The following is a 6,696-nucleotide window of genomic DNA, read 5'->3' on the forward strand; positions in this document are numbered from 1 at the left end:
TTCTCTAAGTCCTAGTGCAACGCCTAGCTCCTGGGTGTTGCACTGCTCAGTGTGGCGCCTCCAGGCTGGGCGTTGCACAGGTATGTAACTAGCAAACCTTCTGTTGCTCTCTGTACAACTCTTCCCAGGCATGCAACGCCCAAGAGCTAGGTGCTGCACTAGTGCGTGTGATGCCAAGGGGTGCAGTGCAACGCCCAGGAGCTAGGCGTTGCACTGCTCAGTGTGGCGCCACCAAGCTGGGCGTTGCACAGGTCTATAACTAGCAAAACATTATGTTTCTCTCTAGACAGCTCTTCCCAGGGGTGCAACGCCTAATAGCTAGGCGTCACACGCACTAGTCCAACACCTAGCTCTTGGGCGTTGCACGCCTGGGAAGAGCTGTCCAGAGAGAAACGGAATGTTTTGCTAGTTACAGACCTGTGCAACGCCTAGCTTGGCGGCGCCACACTGAGCAGTGCAACGCATAGCTCCTGGGCGTTACACTGCTCAGTGTGGCACCTCCAGACTGGGCGTTGCACAGGTCTGTAACTACCAAAACATTTTGTTGCTCTCTGGATAGCTCTTCCCAAGCCACAAATTCGCTAAGTGTTTGTGTGGCGCCTAGCTAGGAGGTGCCACACTGTACAGTGCAACGGCCGCTTGCTAGGCGCTACACTGTAGAGTGTGGCGCCTCCCAGCTAGGCGCTGGACAAATACTTAGTGTTTTTTGTCATTTAGACTAGGTCATTTTCAGGCACAGTTCAACATTTCGTACAATAAACAGTAAGGATCTTTAAGTTCAACAAAGACTGTGACTCCTATAGTGACCATCACAACAAGTTTAATATTACTAACACCACTCCAAGTTCAACGACATAACAAGTTCCACATTACTAAGAGATGCCACAACTTCAAATTTAACATAGAGCTACCACCACTCCAAGTTCAACGACATAATAAGTTTCACATTACTAAGAGCTACCACCACTCCAAGTTCAACATTACAAATAGAGGATGATGACTAGTTCCTTGAGCACTTTTTGGCTCCTCCCCCCTCTTGACGGAGATCTTCTTCACCTTCCTAGGAAGAGGAACCCGCTCCGGCTCCGGCTCCGGTTCCTCCATGTCATCCACATTGTCATCCAAATAGTCATCCAAAGCCGCCATCCGCGAGGTGCCGACCATCCTTTTGCCTCTTTGGGTGAAGTCTTCAGGTGTGTATTTGTTGATTCCTTCCTAGGCTTTAACTGGTATGCAGACCGAACCTGGTATGTCCCCAAGGTCATATCATCAATAACCTATGCATCAACAAAAGATATGGAAAGACCGTGTGTGAGGATATAGTTAGCAATGCATCAACAATTGGATATATGCTCATGCCATACCTCTTGGGTGATCACACCCACATCCTCATCCTCCAAAGGATCACCATGGCCCTGGCCCGAAGTGGGACCTGATGGTGTCGCTGACCTAGACCATTCTGGTGATACATATTCGGGGTCACGACAACCTAAAAGGTTTGATAGCCGCCTTAACTTTTGGCCCTGGCGCTGCAACATGTACAAGTGAATGAGACATCGAACGTAGCAAAACATGTTAAGTGCTAGTTTGAAGGAGATGTGAACCTTAATGAATGCTCTAAGTGCACCTTCCCCGTCGCTTTTGCCAGCCGGGTTGTTTCCAGAATAGTCTCGGTCTCATCAGTTGCTTTCTTGATCTGGGCACGCTATGAACAGAAACGGTATTAATGTGTTAGGCAAGCGAAGATGAGAATAGTGCGAATGGAAAAGCAAAAAGGGCAAATACCACAAAGTTCATCATTGGAGCTGAAGGAATCACCGAGTTGCCTTTCCTGACTATTGGTGCTGGGCTAGCTCATCAAAAACGGTGGGATCTTCCAAAATCTCCTCAGCATACGCCGGCTTGCATACCTCCACACGGGTACTTGCAAGAAACCATATGAGATAGTTGTTGAACGCGATCGGGCAGTGCTCACGAAGTTGGGCTCGTTTTCCAGCCCTAGCTTGCTCCACACTAAGCGCGAACTGTACGACATACTTCCTGTGATGCTTGGCCCAATCCTTGATCTTCCGCTGCTTTTTCCTATCCAACCTGCAAGTTAGAAACAGAATATTACCACCATCGAAACGGCCGAGAAGCCGCTAAGTGCTCAAGGTTAATTATATCTTACGCGTGTAGCAACTTGTCGGTGTCCTCCCACTCCGGCGGGTGTGGCTGGAACAAACCAAACTGGCGGAACACCCGATGTGGCAGGTGAAGCTCAACCGCCCAGTTGCATATGAGTGGGCACCACATATGCCAGAGATCCCTATCCCTAGTGCACATCGGATTCAACCTGAACTCTACAGGGTTACCAAAACTCTCTCCTTTTCCATACGGCTCCCATTCCACCTGCAAAATGGGATAGAATGCAAGATTTATATCAAGTTACGATAGAAGCATGATAATCACTTATGCAATGACGATTCACCTGCTCAGGCGTGATCGCGTCCAGCTCGCTCTTGTACAACTTGTACATGACCGACGGATCATCCGTCGTCTCATTTAACACATCCCACTTGTAAGCCCAAGTGGGGAGCCGTAGTGGGTCATTTCTGTTGTCCCAATCCTCGTACTTCACGGTCTTCGGTCGTCCAACCGGCAAACGCTCCTAGCTCCATATGGAAAGTGCGAGCATACAACCACCAATACCTTCAGATGGCCTACAACAGGCTTCGTCCAGCTGCACATAAAAGAGAACATGGTTGAATTAACAGCAAGATCGCATTGATAATGTAGCAATGAAGTGAAAAAGAAACAACTTCATACCTGTCTATACAAGTAAGCCAGTGTCGCCGAACCCCAACTCCATTTGCTATCGAAGACGGTCAATGCCTTCAGCCACATCCATGGAGCATTCTTGCCTATGCCATCAGCAAATATAGTCCTGGATATCACGTACCACATGTAGACACGAGCATATGTCTTGACCGTGTCCTCATTAGATTCCTCAGGGCAAGTACCAAAGTGCATTGTAGTCCACGTGAAAGGAGCGCCGGCTACGACTCTTTCCTTCTTCTTGTCTTCTGCTTCTGGTTCCCGAGGCTCTGGAGGAACCATAACGATAAGGGCTTGCATCTGCGCGCGCCACCCATCAGAATTGGTGTTCATACATAGAGGATTCCCATCGATAGGAAGACCGGTGATCATAGCTATATCCTGGAGCGTCATGGTCATCTCCCCGGTCCGAAGATGGAAACTGTGTGTCTCTGGCCTCCAATGATCAATAAGCATGGTGAGTGCTACAGCATTGTTGGGTGGCGTCGACCGGCTGACCAACTGAATGAAAGGGAGAAGTCCCGTCTCCCTTACATATGGTGTGTACCACTCATCACAGAGCATCCACCCAAGGGTGACCCCGTGAGACCGAAGCTTCAGAGGTGCAAGCTCCTACAAACAAACAAATCATAAAATTACATATATGGGGCATTTGTGTTTGAAATAAACACGAAATTCATAACACTGACCACTTTCATTATTACCCGCTGCTGCACCGACATAGCGTACGACCAGTGTTGTTTGTCCCAGTGATCATCGAGAAGCCAAACCACCCTAACAATCTGAAAAAAAGCTTTCTTGTCATTGGTGCGTATCTTTTGAACACAAATAAACTAAAGTACACCTACTAGATGCAAAATTCAAAGCATATGTATCTAAAGCATTCTTGTCAATACAAATATAATTTCAACACAAATAAACTAAACTAGGCCTACTTCATGCAAGATTAAATACAAATCTCTTTTCCATATAAAATAACATGTCAACCTATGTATCCAAACCATATCTTTTTAATAAAATAAAATAAACTAGGGTCGCAAAATTAGGTACATGCAAGATTATAATACATGCAACATTCAAATCTAATCAAATCAAACAAGGGTTCCTCAAAATCTTCAAAATAGCATACATTATATGGATGGAAAGAAGGGGATCGGATGAGGGTACCTTCTAGGATGGATTGGTGAAGGAATCCACGGACCAAATCGTCCGATCTGATGGATTTAGGAGAGGGGATTGAGAGGGGGAGAGGAGAGGACCGCCGCCACGGCTTCTTCTCGTTCTGTAACTGGTGGCAAAGGGGTGGGCGGGGGAGGAGAGGGCCGCCGCGGCTGGATGTAAGTCATAGTGCAGCGCCCGAGGGCTAGGTGCTGCACTTTACATGTGTGGCGCCTAGCACGCAGGTGCTGCACGGCTGGGTGCGGGCCCCAGGCCTGCCACGGTGGACAGATGTGCAACACCCCCCAAGTTAGGCGCTGCACGGTAGGGTGTGACGCCTGCGTGGCGCGCGCTACACAAAAAGGTCACCGGCGTGAAATAGTTTCAGGGGCAGTTAGTTTCAGGGGCAGTTCATTCTGTGATTTGATTTCGTCCCGAGGTCAAAATTGTCAAATTTGCCACCGGTGACAGCCTCCGTAGTAGCATTGCTTGCTGCTAGTCGCAGCACGGATCGCTCATCGTCGGTTGCAATGCTAGAAGTGACGGATCCAGAATTCTATACATTTCTTTTTCGCGATGAAGAATTTTACATATGGGTGTTAAAAAAAATGCGGGTATCAAAACAAAAATTGATCTAATATCTAAAATGTCCACGTAGCAAGAACCCTTTTTCCATCAAAATGAGAATACCTTATAAAAATGAAAAACCGTGATGCTATGGCAGAAGTCTTAAAGTACTAGTAAGATGCCCGTGCGCTGCACGGAACACCAAAATGCATTGATTCGGAAGTTGTTTATTTGACAAAGTATGTGGTGGTCATCTCATGTGTAACAAATATCGATAGGTTTCCTTGTATATTCATTCTGATCTAGAGCTCACAAGCATCCGAGCGTGAATAGTAAACTAGCCTAACCCGCGCGGCGGCACGCCGCGCTCGATGATCACTCGCAAATGTGCAATCTACTGATTCAAGAGTGGATCAGTGCATGCTGACTTAATCTCAGAATAATATATAGAGACATTAAAGAAATCGAACATACGAAGCTATTGAAATGTTGCAAACGTAGGGATACAAAGGTACAAATTAAAAGTAGCACACTTCAGAAGTAAACCAGTTATTCAAACTACATACAGTTCACTGCAAACAAGAACTGTATATAAAAACACAAACACACTACATAAATAAGCTAGAAGTAGTTGCTAGTGGATTAGATCATTCTAGTATATCCTTCTGAAGGATTGGTGCCTGTGATAAAGTGGTAAAGTGATTTTGCGAATTCCTGCACACGTCCGACGGGAGGGTGCGCGCCCGTGTATTTGATAATGGGATCGTCGCTATCTGGGAGCTGGGGATACATGTGAAGTGGTAATTATATGGAGTGGTATGATATTTGAAACATTGCCACATATCGTTGCAAACATTTTAGTCTGCCTTGTGAATAGACCTTGTTGAGCATTATTATGTTGGCAAGGATTTTCTTCTTCTTCACAAAGTAGTAGTGTATTTTATTTTTCTTTTTTTTGCGAGAAAAAAGAGATTTCATTGCTTAACCAGTGTGGTTACAATCGTTTGAATACAGCAAATCAATCTCAAAGGGAACCGATCTAAGCCACGCCGCAGTGCGCTTGTTGTGATAGTAGTAGTGTTTGCTTGTAGATGATAATTTATGTTATTATATTGCATATAGTTTATGTTATTATATTGTGTACAGATATTTCTCAGTTGTTGTTGAGTTCTTTTAATGTTTTTTTTTCATATTCTTGTTTGTATATTGAAGTGTCTCAGGTAATTGTGCTTATTTTGTTTAAAATAGTGGTTGGAAGCATGTAAGTGTAATAGAAGAATAATTAATTTAATATGTGCAAGACGTTCTGAGCCAATCCACTGAATCACAAAGTAGTAGTGTCTGCTTGTAGATGATAGTTTATGGTATATTGCATACTCCTTCCGTCCGCGAACAAGTGTACATCTAACTTTTATCTTCGGTCAAAGTTTTAAAAGTTTGACCAAATTTACAGAAAAGAATAGTAGCATATATGACATCAAATTGGTATATTATGAAAGTACATTTCAAAATGAATCTAAGGATGCTAATATGGTGCCATAAATGATGCTACTTTTTCCTAGAAAGTTGATCAAAATTTTAAAACTTTTACTCAGAATGTTATTATATTGTGTATAGATATTTCTCATTTGTTGTTGAGTTTTTTTAATGTTTTTTTTTTCATATTCTTCTTTGTATATTGGACTGTCTCGGGTAATTGTGCTCATTTTGTTTAAAATAGTGGGTGAAAGCATGTAAGTGTAACAGAAGAACAGTTAATTTAATATGTACAAGACGCTTCGGAGCCATTCCACTGAATCTATTTGACGTTGGAAACTTTCAGATTTTTTTTAATTTGTTACTGTTCATAGCCTCATATGGGGTGTAGGGGCACCCAGAGCTGAAAAACCACTCCCACCGACAAATCCTCCAAAAATCTGGTCGGATGCCAATTTTCCTTGTATAGAAAGAAAATAACAGGTCTTTAAATCCCATGAGGGAGTTCCAAAATTGTGAGTGTCTATGTCCTTCTTTAGCTTGACAAAGTCTGACTACTGAGAAACTTGTTCTGCAGTACGTGAGTTGCATCTTCAGATCCAAATTTCTACAGGCACTTTCCAAGAAGACAAACATTCATATATATTCTAAATTCAGAATACACATGCAAGTCGAAAC

General features: G+C 44.1%; 1 long non-coding RNA gene across 2 annotated transcripts; it reads right to left on the reverse strand.

The window, feature by feature from the left end:
* Window positions 1-839: 839 nt before the first annotated feature.
* LOC119306124 lies at window positions 840-4,210 on the reverse strand. Of its 2 annotated transcripts, none has more exons than XR_005148871.1 (9): window positions 3,985-4,210; window positions 3,522-3,599; window positions 2,809-3,429; window positions 2,471-2,722; window positions 2,171-2,391; window positions 1,786-2,091; window positions 1,605-1,705; window positions 1,365-1,529; window positions 840-1,277 (listed from the first exon to the last, which is right to left on the reverse strand). It is a non-coding gene; the product is annotated as an uncharacterized LOC119306124 (long non-coding RNA). The 2 variants fall into 2 exon arrangements; XR_005148870.1 differs by having other exon boundaries at window positions 3,507-3,599.
* Window positions 4,211-6,696: the final 2,486 nt, after the last annotated feature.

Source organism: Triticum dicoccoides, chromosome 5B (genome assembly GCF_002162155.2).
Source record: "Triticum dicoccoides isolate Atlit2015 ecotype Zavitan chromosome 5B, WEW_v2.0, whole genome shotgun sequence".
NCBI lineage: Eukaryota > Viridiplantae > Streptophyta > Magnoliopsida > Poales > Poaceae > Triticum > Triticum dicoccoides.